The sequence below is a fragment of the Ovis aries genome, chromosome 1 (assembly GCF_016772045.2).
Source record: "Ovis aries strain OAR_USU_Benz2616 breed Rambouillet chromosome 1, ARS-UI_Ramb_v3.0, whole genome shotgun sequence".
NCBI classification, from domain to species: Eukaryota; Metazoa; Chordata; class Mammalia; order Artiodactyla; family Bovidae; genus Ovis; species Ovis aries.
In genome coordinates this window covers 209331945-209348495 of record NC_056054.1, presented here as the reverse complement: position 1 = coordinate 209348495, position 16551 = coordinate 209331945, and the positions used below count along the sequence as shown (strand labels likewise).

At 38.1% G+C, this 16551-nt stretch overlaps 1 protein-coding gene across 1 annotated transcript in view; it reads left to right on the top strand.

The window, feature by feature from the left end:
• Positions 1 to 1154: 1154 nt before the first annotated feature.
• The window catches only part of KCNMB2 (potassium calcium-activated channel subfamily M regulatory beta subunit 2), a 424156-nt gene continuing 408759 nt past the window's right edge, over positions 1155 to 16551 (top strand). The window contains exon 1 of the mRNA XM_060405120.1: positions 1155 to 1350. The gene's annotated coding sequence lies outside the window, so the exon portion shown is untranslated. The remainder of the gene's footprint in view (positions 1351 to 16551) is intronic.

The window sequence follows — 16551 nt, the reverse complement described above, 5'->3', positions numbered from 1 at the left end:
AACCTAAAAGTGAGGCTACACGGCAAAGCACTTGCCTTTGGCCTTATGAATTCATCATCTAGGAGCTACATTCTTGTGTTATGCCAGGGTTGAAGGGAAGTATTCTGCTCAGTTTCCAACAGCTAGCAAGCAGTAGAATGATAATATGGAAATGAGATCCCCAAACTTGTAGAAGACCAAGGGCCCTCATGACTTGGGGTGGTGGGTGGCTTTCACCTTGTGTGCGTATACCCACTCTTTAGCTCTAAAGTCTCTGGAAGTCACCCTCTTTGGGAGTGAAGCACAGAGTGGCATCCGCTAACCTGGTTAACTGATCACTCCTACAACCAAACTTCCACTAACAAGAAAACCAAGGACTCCTGTGCATATCAAAGAATGCAAATGGGCCAGTATCTTTGCTGATATCATATATCACTTATTGGTCTTTGAGGGAGGAGGAAGATAGAATGCAATTTAAAATCTAGAAAAAAAATTAAATGAATGTAGTATTTGATGGATGTTTGCCATGGCATATTATGTTACATTAACAAAACAATTTTGAGAGTCTTTCTGTTTAAAATAACATGAACAGAAATAAATCCAAAATAGCAAAATACCATTTCCTTTTTAAAAGTTAAAACATTGCTTTTTCATCTTATTGTACATGGATGTAGACATAAAAGATACCAATCATTTCAAAGCAATGAAACTGGTTCAAGTTTTTCTGACTGTGGAAGCTCTTCTCAGAACCAACTACCTTGCCTATATGATCTTTTTCGAGGCCTTTCAGCCAGAAATTGTTATGAAAGTAGGCTTTTAAAACAGCAAGTCTGTTTTATAAACTTGAGCTGAAAACCAAACTAAACCATTTCCAACAGTCACTAAAACAAATAGGAGGTTACATTTTTATGCCCCTTATACTACACTATATAATTCAGAGATGTCAACAGCTATTTTCTATGCATAGTGTATGCTGCGTCGGGGTATAAGTATATCATGTGCATTATTTATGCAGGCAAAAAAAAAAACCCAAAAAACAAAAACAAAACTGGTTTCAGTACATCTCTGGGCTTAAGTAAGCATTTCAACATCTAGAAAGCATGTCTGTCTGTGAGCTCTCTATGCTAACACAGATTGGAAATCAGGTGAAACTACAGAGGAGGAGGCCTGCCTCCACTCTCTCTGTTGCCGTTAGCACTGGTCTTCAGGGCACATCTTCTCTCCTGGGTTTCTATGTTTGTTTTGCTCCCTGCTCTCCTGTTCCTCTGCTTAAGCAAATTTTATGAATAAGCCAGAAAACGTTCAGCACAGAAGTCTCCCTACCACCTGAAAAATGGGCTTTAATTTTGAACATCACACAGATACAGTAAGGTAAGTCATTTTTAAAAACTGATCAGCAGGATGATTTTTAAAAGAAGTAGTGTTACTGTATTATAAGATATTTCTATTGGGATATTGGCTAACTTTTCCCATTTCCCAACAGGGAAATATGACTTAACTATAGTATGAAAACAAAAAAACGGTGTGTGAGCATTTGGTAAAGTTCACAAAAGTACTTTTTCTCCTTTATTTAAGTAACAAAAGTAAAAATGATAAGAAAACTTAAAGGCAATCAATGTGTTAATTATTTAAGCCTCAAACTTACAAGTTATACTTTTAACATTTTACTTACTATTACATTGGGTAAAATTGCTATTTGATAACAAAAGTTGAATTTTTATTCTGAGGTCTTGCTTTTTGTATCCCATCATTTAATATTGGCAATAATCAGGTACTAGAACCAAAAATGACCCACATTATTAAGGAAGTGGCTACCTGTTCTAGTGATGGCCAACCATGGCAAATAAATTCAGAATAGGTTTACTCGATCAAACTTTCTTTAAAATCATTGTCCTATGATTTATCTTGAATAGCATTTGAAACAGTGTTGAGAAGTTAGGGAAATAAATGTATTCAGTTAGAATTCACCATGAAAATTCACGTAAATAAGCCCCAAACCAAGTCTCAAGACTGCATAAGTGTAAATGAGGGCCTCACCCCCAAACAAATGAAAAGGCTTTTATTCAGTTTCTCCAGGGCAACAGGGAAGATGGCCCCATTATTAACCTCCTTCACCCTAAAAACCAGCAGGTGAATAAATAAGAATGGTCATTGTGGAAGAGCAAATGATAGATAAAAATGTATATTTTTGAAATGCATATGTGTATTGAAAATATGTATTTAGAATTGTCTCCAATCTCCTAATAATTCATATCTAATAGCCTGCTGACAATATTCAGATGAGTTTACTTATTAAATTATGTGATGCCAGTGGGTCATAATACTAGACTTCAGTATCCATAATATTATAATTTGGATCCCCTCCTTTATACAATGTTAGAGGCCACTTCTCCTTTATAAACCCATATTCAAAGCAGTTTCCTGACATATGGATTCTTTGGGCAATCTTAAAATAATATGATACACAGTGAAACTAAGAAATTATCTACTGAATTTTAATAAATATTTTCTCTTTTTTGAAGCTAGATATTGTTTCTCTATAACTTAAAGATGTTTTGCATAGAACGTGATGTTATTTTCTGTAATAGTTTAAAAGTGCTAAATGAGCTTTTTAAATTTATTTCTCAACTCTAATAAAAAGCCTACTAAAGAAATCATTTATAAATGTAAATCCCCAAATTGGCAACCCATAGAGTATAAATCCATCCTACTAAATTTTTGCTAGTGATAATTCACAATGAATCTTGATATAACTATTTATACAGATAAAATTCATACATTCTCAAATGCCTTCAAAGTATTTTGTAAAACATACCATGGTATTCTACTTCCATTTTACTTATGAATTCTTTCCAGAAAAAGCAAAAGAAATGCCCAATGTTAACACTTCAAAATATAACTAGACACGCATTTTTTAAAATGATAGTCTGGGTTATTAAACTGGGCATTTAATTTAAAAAAATCCAAATCTAGACTAATTGAGCTTTTGCTGGATTGAATTTCCCTAAATTGCAAATTGAGTCAGCTTTGAACAGTTAATTTATTCTTGAGCATGCACACTTCTACTGTTATAAAGCCACCCAGTTTTGTTCATCTGTATATTTTGTTTGTTTTAAATAAGTGAAATAAAAATAATCATAGCTCAAGCTTCCTTTGTGTACCTCCACAAGAAAGAGTTACATTATGGTGCCAGTCTGGTAATAAATGATGAAAAAAAATCAGGAAAGAGCAGTCACCTGTATTTGTTCAAGGAAACCTGATCCCGGTAAACAATATTTTATAGACCTGAAGTCCCACTTACGGATTAAAAAAAATCAATATACACTCCACCCAGCATGTTTGCTGTAAAATACTGCATATTTTGTGGATCATGCACCATCACTTCTGCTTGCCTGCAGTACTTGTTTCAAATATGCGTACATTTCTCTCTGAGCACTAAATAATAGAATCATTACCATCATAATAATCAGGTTAGGATTTGCTGCATGTAAGCTGAATTATTTAGTAGCACATCCCACAATAACTGTACTTTAGTAGAGAGCATGCTTCTCTCCGAAAAATTCATTTTTAACGTCAGAACTTGTAGTCATTAATGTGTGACAGCACATATATGACTTTTAATTATGAAAATTAGCATGTACATGAAGGATCAAAAGAAATCTTCTGGTAAACATGGATTTCGTTTCTGTGTCTGGAGATGGATACTAAAATGTATCTAAATGTAAAGCATGATCCCCACTGTTTAGGAGTTTGTGATCTAGCTTGAGGAACTGAGGAAAATATATACAAAACAGTAAATAACAGGTTAGGATAATGTCAGAACAAGAGATAACAGCAGTAGTTTCAAAGGAGTTTTATAAAGTGCTGACACCTTAGCCATTTTAGACACATTGCACCATTGGATAAACGCCTGAACAGAATCTGGAAAGACTGAGAAGAGGATCTGTTCAAATGTCACCTCCACTTTCTAGCCTTTCCTGACTGCCTTAGACACAGCTTCTTTACATAGCTTCTTGGACATAGCTTCTTTATGTTCCCAATAAACACTTTGTAAGCAGTGACATTGATTGCACTGTATCATAATTTATTACTTATTTGTTCCCCCTCCTTAACTGCCTTTGAGCTAATAGGAGTAAAGCAGGATCTTCCTCATTTTTATATTCTCTTTCCTTGTAAGTGCCTAGTAAGTGTTCACTGAATGCATTTTTTGCATGACTGGGGTGCCATACGAGCAAAGGTGGAGGGGAGAAATAAGCACAGCATGTCCAGGTTTTATTGAGAGAACTGGGTGATAGAGGAAGGATTTTGTTGTTGTTGTTGTTTGTTTTGTCTTATGTTGAATAAAAGATCAGTCTAAATAATTAGAGAGAAGACCTAGGAGGAACTTCCTTGGTCTGCGTGCGTGCATGCTGAATCACTTCAGCCATGTCCAGCTCTTTGTGACCCATGGACTGTAGCCCTCCAGGCTCCTCTGTCCATGGAATTCTCCAGGCAAGAATACTGGAGTGGGTTGTCATGCCCTCTTCCAGAGGATCTTCCCAATCCAGGAATCGAACCCATGTCTCTTATATCTCCTGCACTGGCAGGCAGGTGCTTTACCACTAGCACCATATGGGAAGCCCTGGCATTATCTTCTCTTGGCTGGTCTCACAATCCTAGTTTCTCTTAGTGAACTAGGCTCATCATTGCCCAGCCCTCTATGATTAAAAGAGAGCATTAACCAGACTTGAGATCCTTCTAGTCCTTAGAGTTTATTCTTCCCAATATTGAGCCTGTGATATATACAAAAATTAATTTTATAAGCTTTAAGCCAGCTGAGTACAAGATGAATTAGAAGACTAAGAGACTATTGAAAAATTCCTGACTAGAAAAAAATACCAGAGGAGGTTTAAAGGAAAATACACTGGAGAAGAACGATGGGAAAAAACTGGTATCGATACACTGTGAGGGAAGATGTTGAGGAAAGGGGAGGGACTAGGCATGACTCCACATTTCTGAAGGTAACTGCCCTGTTGAAAGAAGTAAGCATAGGGAGTAACCTATAATGGGTTTGTTATAGGGAAAAGACAGTTTATGTAAGACGTGTTGGGGGCGATGGTGAGATATGTGGTGAGACTATCTCAGAAATATGAGAGAGGACCTCTGGAAATTAAATAGCAATCTAAAAGCAGGGATAGTTGATACTGTGAGTGTGGAAAAGATTTTAAAGGCAGAAGAGAGCTCTGGACAAGGACCTGGAAAATATCTGGGTGTCTTACAGTAAGTCACTCAATCCTTTCCCTTCTACAAAGGAGGATAATACCTTGCTCTTTACTGCATGGGGAAGCAAAGGAGGATAAGACTGCTAAGTGGTTTTGAAGACATAAGGCATTATGCAAACATATATTGTTATTTATCTCCATATTTTATTCCCTGTCCCATAATCATTTTTCATAATAAAAATAAATCAACATATGATACAGTAGTAATTTCAACAACTAAATAATCACACAAGAAAACTCATGTACGTTACTGATGTGAAGAATTACTCTAATTTATGTTCTACCCTGTGTCACAGAGACAGTGTAAGAAGAAATATGAAGCAATGTAATAAAAAGCATCCAATTTTATTTCTGTAGTTTATTCTGTGCCAGTGTTGTGCACTGAGGATCAATGTGGGATATACAACACAGAGCATTTAAGGAACTGTTCTATGGTTCGCATAGCTAGCTCCACATCATCTAATGTGAGATGACAGTACCATTATTGTTTTATCTCCCACTCATAGAGGACAAAAATGCAGCCAATTAAACTACAGTATTTCATCAATTCCAATTTGGGCTCCAATTTCACAGATGTTAAAGCATAGAGGAAAGAGTACGTCTTGTAAATGATGAAATACTGAAAGTGATAGATACTAAATGCTTTTTTTTTTTTTCTAACCAGTGTGCAATACCACCACCCATAGAAAAGGTTATTTATAAATCTCTGTTGCAGGGGCATCACCATTTCTCTATTGTGCAGAAGCACACTCAAGTTAGGTTTGGAGGGCCTACAAGTTTAAAGGCAAACAAGAAAGGAAAGAAATACTGCTCCCCAGCTATTCCCTGCTCCTTTCCATGGTCTTTCCCATTAAGAAGAATCATGGCAGGATCTGAGGACCTTCAAGCTACCCTAAACATAGGACCACTGCTGACATCACTCAATCTTTGGCACTATAGCCTGGACAGGCTACTGTGATAAGAAATAATTAAGTGCTTGCTCTGGAGATTTTCGAGAGACTGGAAATTCTTCACATGGAAGAGAGACCATAAAATCCAAATCAGTTGTAAAACAGACTGTCTAGTGGGCTTCAGTGAAAGTCTTATGATCAATGAGAATTCAAGATGCATTTTATTGCCTTGCTAATATAAGTTTTACTCTACCAACATCCCCTCAAATAGAGTAAGTACCTAAACACTATAAGACATATTGTCTTTGGTTCCACAATGTGTACTCAAAATTACTTCTGTTGTTTCACCCATATGTAGCTCTTTAAGTCAATGTTATTCCTCAAATTAGTTAATAAATAGAATACTGAAACCACTTATGAACCATGTTTTTCAAACCAGAAATTGCAGTTTAAGTAGCTAACAAAACACTCTTTTAAATGCCTTAATTATCTTCTGTATTTTAATGCCATTCCCAACCTCCAGTACTTAAGCTCTCTCTAAAGCCATATATCAGCATTCATATGATTAGCAGACGCAAGTGTCACCTAAGAAGCCACCGTTAAGCCCAATCCACTTTCAGTCCTTTGGATGTGAACCCCAAAAGGTTATGCAACAAACCAGCAACCAAAGGTAAAGGGAAGGGCAACACACTCATCACAGTTTTTCACACTAAGTTTAAAATTTTCAGATAGAGTTTTCACTAGTGGTTATCTGAGACAGTGAACCCATGAGGGCAGTGCTGAAACTCACTCATCTTTGTATTCCCAGAGCTTAACTCTGGAGCTGACACAATAAATGTTGAATGGATGGATGAACAAATGGGAAAAAAAAAAAAAAGACAAATCAGTGTTTCTCCATAGTGTATTAGATATCTACCCAAGTTAATTAACCCGTGTCACACCTGGATCAGCTCTGGGGCAGCGCATGTGTGCGTGTGCTTAGAAGACTAGGGACTTTTCAGGTAGGACTGAGGAGGATAAGACTAGCCTGTTCAAGTCAGGCATCATTATCCTCATTTACTAAGAGCTTGATGCCTACCTAGTCAGTGCATGATAGAGCTTGAAACTACTTCTGATTTTTAAGTTCTGTGTTATTTACACTACTGCCTACTATTTCCCTGGCTAACAGGGGGCTAAACAATCAGTCAGAATATCCCAAAAAATAGAAACTGTAAAAGAGCTACAAATTTCCTAAGAAATAACTCCCTGGTTTTAAGAGTAATATCTTTAAAAGCTGGAAATCCAAAGATAAGTGAAAATGAATCTGGAACACAAGAGGAAATAAGGACCCAGCATCTGAGGCAACCAACTGAAAAAGAAAGGAAACCTAACACCAGATAGATGCCCTGAGTAAACATAGGAACAGTAATGATCCTGACAATAATAAAAGCACTTTATCTCCCACATTGGAACACATCCCAGAAGATTAAATTAGTCACCATGTAAACAGACCATTTCTGATGCCACTAAAAGGAAACAAAAAGAAAACAAAGCAAGCCAGATAAATAACTATTTAAACAGTAAAATAAAAAGAGGAGGCTGAATAAGACTAAAGAGGAAATTAGTGCCTTAGAATACTCTCTTCCAAAATGATAAGAAACAATTTCAGACCGACTCATACTAGTTGTTGACTATAGCTGTGTAGAGACCACAGGTAAGTGGAACAGTCCTGCCTGGCCATGGTAAGTGAAACTCACATGTGCAAGTTGCAATGCAAACCTGTGTTATAAAGGCCCAGGTCTAAAAATTAGAGCCATTTGGCTATGACAATATTCCGTATGATATTGCAATGATGGATACATGTCATTATATGCATATGTCAAAATCCGTACCATGTACAACGCCAAGTGAACCTTAATGGAAATGATAGGCTTTAGCTAATAATAATGTAAAAACTGGCACATCAATTGTAATGAATGTAGCACATTAATGCAAGATGTTAATAAAAGGAGAAACTGTTATGGGGAGGGGTACAAAAATTCTATAGCTGCTGCCCATTTCTCCATTAGAAATGGAGCAATTCTCCATTTTAAAAAATTCTCCTAAAACTGCTCCAAGAAGTAAAACCCATTGATTTTAAAAATTAGGGCCAATTTAAGATCATTGTGGGCCCTAAGGCTATATCTCACATTATGTCAAATTTAGTAAAATGTCCCCACCCCCTAGAGTAAATATTATTTTTGCTATGAAATATTTTCAGAAAACATTTTACCATTTTTATAGCATTTTTATTAAATTGCTTGAGCATGACTAACTCATTTAATTTATGATCCTCAATAATCTAGCGGTCATGACACGTACTCGAGTCTCTTGTGAAGAAACCTAACCCACTAATTGTTCAAAGATAATGAATATTTATGAATACTAATTAACTATGAGTCCTGTTTATATTATGTTATATTTTGAGACAACTAAATATTTTAAGTTTAATTTACCAAGATTTTTCATATTTGAGGGCCAATAAATTTTATCTTTCAATTCCTAAACATTTTGTAGACCCTAAAAAGCCACAGTCCCCGGCATTTTATCTATAGATCCATACTGCTCAGAGAATAAAATGAACCTACATAAAGGATATATGTATATGTATATATAGTGTATAGATTTAAAGTAATAAGGCTAAGTTATAGGCACTGGTGCATAATATATTTTTCTATGTTATTAGACTTCATTTATATTTATTATATTTAATTTTTATATTTTGCCTGGTCTCAGTAACAAGTTTCTAATCTTAAAAAAACAGCAACCAGCCATGTTACTGCAGTTTCTTTTCCTATGGTATGTAACATTTTCAAGCCTAGACTTGATCTTTTGTTATTTACATAAATGTACATAGAGATCATATGATACATACAATGAGACCTATCTTATTGATGCTTCCTAGCACAAACTGTTGGGAATTTACACAGCTTTAAAGTGCTCATTAAAAAAATATACTAAATAAGATGAAACAAAGTAAAGTGAAATAAGAAAGGCAACCATTTTATATTTTCCAAAAAATAATCTGTCAGTAACTTTCCCCCAGCCTTCCCCAATAGCTTTCTTCCAGAAGCACAAGTTAGGAGACTTTAACATAAGAAGGTAACTTAATCTAACTGTAAATGAAATTAAGTCTCACACTTCATTACACACCTGAGCATATTTTGTGAAGGAGGAGGAGCTTTTCTCAAAGAAATACCTTATTCAAAGAACGAAGATATTCAAGTTTGAATACTTTAGTGTTCTCAGTTTAACCTAAAAACTCAATTCTTATAAAACACCTAGGAAATCACTGTGTAGACAGGAATCAACCTAGTTATTTTATTTTCCTTCTAACTCTGGTCAAAAATGAAGCAACAAAAAATGGCTTGTCTGAGTAAATCTTTCCATAAGGCTTGTGTTGGAGCCCTGTAAGGTGATATGGGGGTAAGGAAGAATCAACATAGATGATAATGGCTTGGTTAGTAAATATTCATCTATTTGTCCATTTATTGCACATTGATGGTAAGAATGTGCTCCATTCTTGACTCTAAGGATACAGAGATAAAAAGGGAACATCTTTGCTCTAAAGAAGCTCAAAATCAAGTAAAAAGCTATGAATAATTTTTTATAAAATGTATATATATCAATATATTACAATAAAGAATGATGACTCACAGACATTTGGTCTATACCAAAAGATCCTTGATATTTGATTTTGATCAGACCATTAAGCATGGACCAAATATGCTCATGGATGTTTTTGATCGGACCATATTTCAAGAACCTTTAGACATGGATCAAATGCTTTATGGACCAAATGTCTTGTGGACATTTTGAAAAGGCCTAAACATCCTACAAGGGAAAGGGATAAATATAAAGTAGAAGTATGTACGAAGCAGAGTGGCAGACCAGAGAAGAAAGAGACTAGTAACATTTGTAGAGAGTTAGGAGAATTGCTGGAAAGGAGATATTTGTGCTGCGTTTTTACAGATGAGTAAGAGTTTGCCAGATTGGAGAAAGTTCATTCCAGGTAGAAATAAAGAAGAGCATGTGTAAAGGCATGGAAATCAAAACAAAAGTCTTATATTGGGGAATTTATGTGGAGCTTGAGACTCCTGGAGCTGGGAATACATGTGTCTATTGAGCATTTGAAATATGTATAGTGTCAAATGCTAAAATGATAATATTCTGGGTTACCTGTTGTTGTTGTTTGTTCATTTGTTTGGTTTATTTGTTTTTCCTGTTTTAATGTGGCTACCAGAAAGTTTAAAATTATGTATTTCTATTGGACAATGTTGCTTACTCTGTTGAAAACGAAGAATTAACTATAAGAGATAAGGCTGGCTAAATCTTCAGGGTCTAAGTCATAAAGAATATTTTGTGACATAGAAAGTAGTCTTGACATGCCCTTTAGAAAAACCCCATCCATATACAGCAGCTTCCCACTAGCTATCTATTTTATACATGGTAGTGTATACATGAGGCTCCCAGGTGGCTCGGTGATAAAGAATCCACCCACCAATATAAGAGACACAGGTTCGATCCCTGGGTCAGGAAGATCTTCTGCAGAAGGAAAGGGCAACCCACTCCAATATTCCTGCCCAGAAAATCCCACGGATAGAGGAGTCTGGCAGGCTACAGTCCATGGAGTGGCAAAAGAGTTGGGCATGACCTAGCAACTAAACAACAAAAACAGCAACTGTATATATATGTCATCACTACTCTCAATTTATCCCACCCTCTCCTTCCCAGCCCTGTACCCACAAGTCCATTCTCTGTGTCTGTGGCTCTTATTCCTGCCCTGCAAAGAGGCTCATCAGTATCATTTTTCTAGATTCCATATAGATACTTTAATAGCTCAGTGCTCTGTGATGACCCAGAGGGGTGAGCAGGAGGTTCAAGAAGGAGGGCATAAATGTATATATATAGCTGACCACATGTTGTTGTACAGCATAAACTAACACAACATGTGAAACAATCATACTCCAATTTTTAAAAAAGAAAATAGAAAAAAGAAGAAAAAAACTCATATAATAATAAAGAGCAATCTTTGGAGGTGATGTGGTAGCAACTAGAGGGAAAACTGCAGGCCCAGGAAAAAGTGAGAATTCTCTTGGGGAGGAGAAAGGTGAGACTCCATTGTTAACCGCCTCCACTGAAGTGAGACTCCAAAATCACTGTGGCCAAAACATAGAGCTGGACCAAAGAGAAATGTGATGATGTAGGAGGTTGGATCTACACTGGAGAGAAGAGGAAGATGGGTTCAACAGAACAACCAATAGCCCAGAGCACAGCATACATTGTTTTTTAGTGGCTTGCATGACAAGCTCCCAACAACAAACTGGTTTCTGAAGGAGGCAGGAGACAGTGTCTGGCTCCTACACCGTAAATACAGGCTGCCCTGGATGCGGCAACTTGGCAATGCGACCTCACTTAAGGAGCACTCTTCTGTCATTTAATACCCAACCTGGAGCAGATCCTACGTTGGCCAGTATCTGATCCTGCTCTCTGGGAATAAGCAGCAAATTTCAGGAAGTAATGTACTCAAAGCAGCAGATGGCACTCTCCTATGCCTCAGTACTGACAGTTTTAATGATAAGAGAATCTGTCTTTTACAGAGACTTGAATATTTAGAGACTACAGCTTTTTGCAGGAAGGTTAGGGGTACTTAATTCTAAAGCCTAATCTACATAGAAATGTTCATATTCAATTCTAGAAAATTATCCTAAGGAAATAGGATAGATAAGGAGAAGTAGGAACTATATGGGCAGAGATGTGCATTGCAACATCATTTATAAAATTAAAAGCAATCTAAATGTTCACAGGATAATGGGGAGAATTTTGTCTATCCAATCTATAGAATATTATTCAATGATCAAAATGATAGATGTGGAAAATGCTTCTTAAGATTCAGTGGAAATAATGTAATTTAGGCAGGAGGCAGAGCCCCCTCCCTCCCCCTGCAGGTAAAGTGATAGGGGATTTATTCTATGAAGACTGAGGCTACAAGACAAGAATACCAAACAGGAGGAGGCTGGACCCTGCCCCAACCACATATTACTCATTCTCAAGGTCAAGAGACCTCCATGACCACACATGCACATAAAGACTCCTTGGAGGTCAAAGGGGAGTGATGTCAAATGATGCTTGTCTACCCTCAGGTCTTTGCAATGGGACCTATCTTGACTAAGAGATGCATGCGCACACACAGAAGGATCCTGAGATATACCAAATATGAACTGTGAACCAGGCAAATCAAAACACTTGGCCAAAGGAATCCCAGAAGAAATGTCCCATAAAAGGAATTCAAATTCCCACAAGGGTGTGACTCAGTGACTCTCTGTCTCTGAGTCCGCCGATGTGTCTGTCCACGTGTACTGCACTTTTTTCCCTCCCAATAAATACTTGCTTCACTACTTTCCATCTTTGTGAAAATTCTTTTCTGCAAAGCTGAAGGGCCAAGGCCCTTGTCACTGACCACTGGTCTAGGGCTAAGATCTTGCACTTTCACTCCCATGACCTGGCCTCAGTCTCTGCCTGGGAACCCAAGCCCTGCTTCAGGCCGAGGCCACCAGAGATCATCATGGACAGTATGTCCATAGTACAATCTATGCTCTGTAAAATACATATAAATATATATGTGGATTGGAAATTCTGTACCAAAAAGAATGTTGCTTTAGGGTGCTAAGATTCATAATGTCTGAGCCTGTTTTTCACATTTTAAGTAAACTATCATTGTCTAGGGCTTTGCAGGTGGCACAGTGGTAAAGAATCTGCCTGCCAAAGCAGTAGACACAGGAGAAGAGGGTTCAATCCCTGAATTGGGAAGATACTCTGGAGAAGGAAATGGCAAACCACTCTAGTAATCTTGCCTGGAAAATTCTGCGCACAGAGGAGTCTGGTGGGCTACGGTCCATAGGTTCACAAAGATTTGGATGCATGCACATAGACAGCATAATTGTCTAAATAAGATATGACAGTTTCCCCTCCTAAGAGAGCCTTACCCAGAAAGCTCCTGGGTAGCCTGTGCTTTGACTAATTTTGAATTAAGGAAAGAGAGTTGAGGTAGCTTAAGACTCCCCAAAGCTCTGCCTGGTAGTCTGGCATTGGGAATTTTTACCTATTGTATTATTTCATTTATTCAGTCAGTCTCTCAGTCCTGTCCAACTCTTTGTGACCCTGTGAATCGCAGCACACCAGGCCTCCTTGTCCATCACCAACTCCCAGAGTTCACTCAGACTCACATCCATCGAATCAGTTATGCCATCCAGCCATCTCATCCTCTGTTGTCCCCTTCTCCTCCTGCCCCCAATCCCTCCCAGCATCAGAGTCTTTTCCAATGAGTCAACTCTTCGCATGAGGTGATGAAAGTGAAAGTGGAGAGCGAAAAAGTTGGCTTAAAGCTCAACATTCAGAAAACGAAGATCATGGCATCTGGTCCCATCACTTTATGGGAAATAGATGGGGAAATAGTGGAAACAGTGTCAGACTTTATTTTGGGGGGCTCCAAAATCACTGCAGATGGTGACTGCAGCCATGAAATTAAAAGACGCTTACTCCTTGGAAGAAAAGTTATGACCAACCTAGATAGCATGTTGAAAAGCAGAGACATTACTTTGTCAACAAAGGTCAGTCTAGTCAAGGTTATGGTTTTTCCAGTGGTCATGTATGGATGTGAGAGCTGGACCGTGAAGAAAGCTGAGTGCCGAAGAACTGATGCTTTTGAACTGTGGTGTTGGAGAAGACTCTTGAGTGTCCCTTGGACTGCAAGGAGATCCAACCAGTCCATTCTGAAGGAGATCAGCCCTGGGATTTCTTTGGAAGGAATGATGCTAAAGCTGAAACACCCAAGGATCGAACCCAGGTCTCCCGCATTGTGGGCAGATTCTTTACCAGCTGAGCCACAAGGGAAGCCCATTGTATTCTTTAGAGCCTGTTTTTATTTTCCTAAACTTTTTCTCTGACACAGCATTCCTTATCTTCCTAAATGTGAAAGTCGCTCAGTCATGTCTGACTTTTTGCAACTCCATGGACTATAGAGTCTATGGAATTTTCTAGGCCAGAATATGGGAGTGGGTAGCCTTTCCCTTCTCCAGGGAATCTTCCCAACCCAGGGATTGAACCCAGGTCTCTCGCATTGCAGGCAGATTCTTTACTGGCTAAGCCACAGGGACTAGCCGCTCTGAAGGGAGATGCTGGGGTTGGAACTTCAGACTTGTACCAAGAGCACAGGAGGTTGTAATGACGGCAGGCTGTTGGAAAAGTCTTTTTCTCCCTGGTCCCTGCAGAGGGAGTTGTGGCTCTGCAGTAGGAAGAGAGATGGTTGCTTTGCTCTCCACGGCTGGGCTGCAGAGTGACTCAAGAAAGAATCTGCTGCAGCAATCCGCTTTAGGAAAGACGTGACATAGTCTCCATGATGCCATCAGGTTTCTTATTTTGTTTTTAGTTGCTAAGTCACATCGGACTCTCTTGCAACCCCATGGACTGTGGCCCGCCAAGCTCCTTTGTCCATAGAAGTTTCCAGGCAAGAATATTGGAGTGGGTTGCCATTTCCTTCTCCCTTTAAAAAGATTAATTCTGTTAAAATGAGGTTATTAGGGTGGCTCCTAATCCAATATAACTGATGTCCTTTTAAAAAGGGGAAATTTGGACACAAAGAGGACAGTCACGTGAAGACACAGAGAGAAGCAGCCACCTTAAAGTCAAGGAAAGAGGCTACAGAGAAATCAATCTGCCAACAGGTTGATCTCAGACTCCTGGCCTCCAGGACTGTGAGGAAACACATTTCTGTTGTTTAAACCATCCAATCTGTGGTATGTTGTTACAGAAGCCTTAGCAAGCCAATGCAACTATTTCCACTTTACCTTAAAATAATTCGATAAGGAAAATTGATATCATTGTTATTTTTAATGATATACAAAACGTGGCCTGAAAAGAAAAAACGGAGGCACTTGGGAGTCCCAAAAACATTTAGGTTAGTTTTTATAAAACAAGAGGACTGTATGATGTCAGAGAACAAACCTCCATTCTAAATTCAATTCTTTCTTCTCTCCGAGGCTATTCTAAGCAAAATATCTTTAAAGCAGAATCACAGAGTATTAGAGAATTCTGTTTGAAATTATCCTCTCATTTTATAGATGAATAAATAAAAGCCTGAGGAGACATTTTTGTGTCTGTTGTACCAGGATTTACTCCTTCCTGCAGCGTAATTGAAGGGACTATAAATCAGCAAGTATTGGCAGCTATATAGCTAATTAGCTAATCGTTGTAGTACAACTCTTACGTACTTAGCTGTAAACAGAATGGTCTTATTGTTTTCTATACTGAAAAAAAATAAATATTAAAATCAAAACGCTATTCTTGTGTTATAACAAAAACTATTGGTCCGTTACCCTCCAATTCACAAAGAAGCACAAGGGTTTATAAGATCTTCGCAGAATCCTCAGGATCATCTTTAAAAATACTTAAATCTTCTATTGTGAGTTTTTTCTATTATGTCCAGTAGGTGGCATCACTTTAACCACACAAAACGAGGGCTGTGAAAAAGCCAGAGTGCTTGTGATCAGTGATTCTCCAATCTTGGTCTCTAGATCTGCGGCATCAACATTGCCTGGGAACTTGGCAGAAGTGCAGAGTCCTGTTCCCACGCAATTGAATTATATAATCTCTAGAGGTAGGGCCTGGAAATCTGTGTTTTTAATAAGCCATCCACTGATTCTGTTGATACTATATTGTAAGTGAAAAGAAAAGCGATAGAAAGTATCAGTCACTCAGTGATATCTGACTCTCTGTGACCACATTAACTGTGGCCCGTCAGGCTCCTCTCTCTGTCCATGGAATTTTCCAAGCAAGAACACTATAGTGGGTTGCATTCCCACCTCCAGGGGATCTTCCCGACCTAGGGGTCAAACCTGCATTTCTTGCATCTCCTGTCTTGGAAGGTGGATTCTTTACTACTAGCGCCACCTGGGAAGCCCTATCTATCCTCAGTTAAGCAAAAGTCATATATTTTCATGTGTTTGGTTTCAAGTAACAAACTTTTTCTGCTTTAATAAATATTTATCTGCTGTATTATTTTGCTCTTTGACATTAATTTACACTTGGCTTCGCTTCACTGGTGGCTCAGATGGCAAAGAATCTGCCTGCAATGCAGGAGACCTGGGTTCAATCCCTAGGTCAGGAAGACTTCCTGGAGAAGGAAATGGCTACTCACTTCATTATTCTTGCCTGGAGAATTCCATGGACAGAGGAGCCTGGCGGGCTACAGCGTATGGAGTCTTGAAGAGTCAGACACTACTGAGTGACTAACACTTTCTCTTTTCACTTTACAAAGAAGTACTTCATTAAATGTTAACTGTGACTCTTAAGAAATTGGGACTTCCAAATCACTAGTACTATCAAACAAATATATACCACCATGG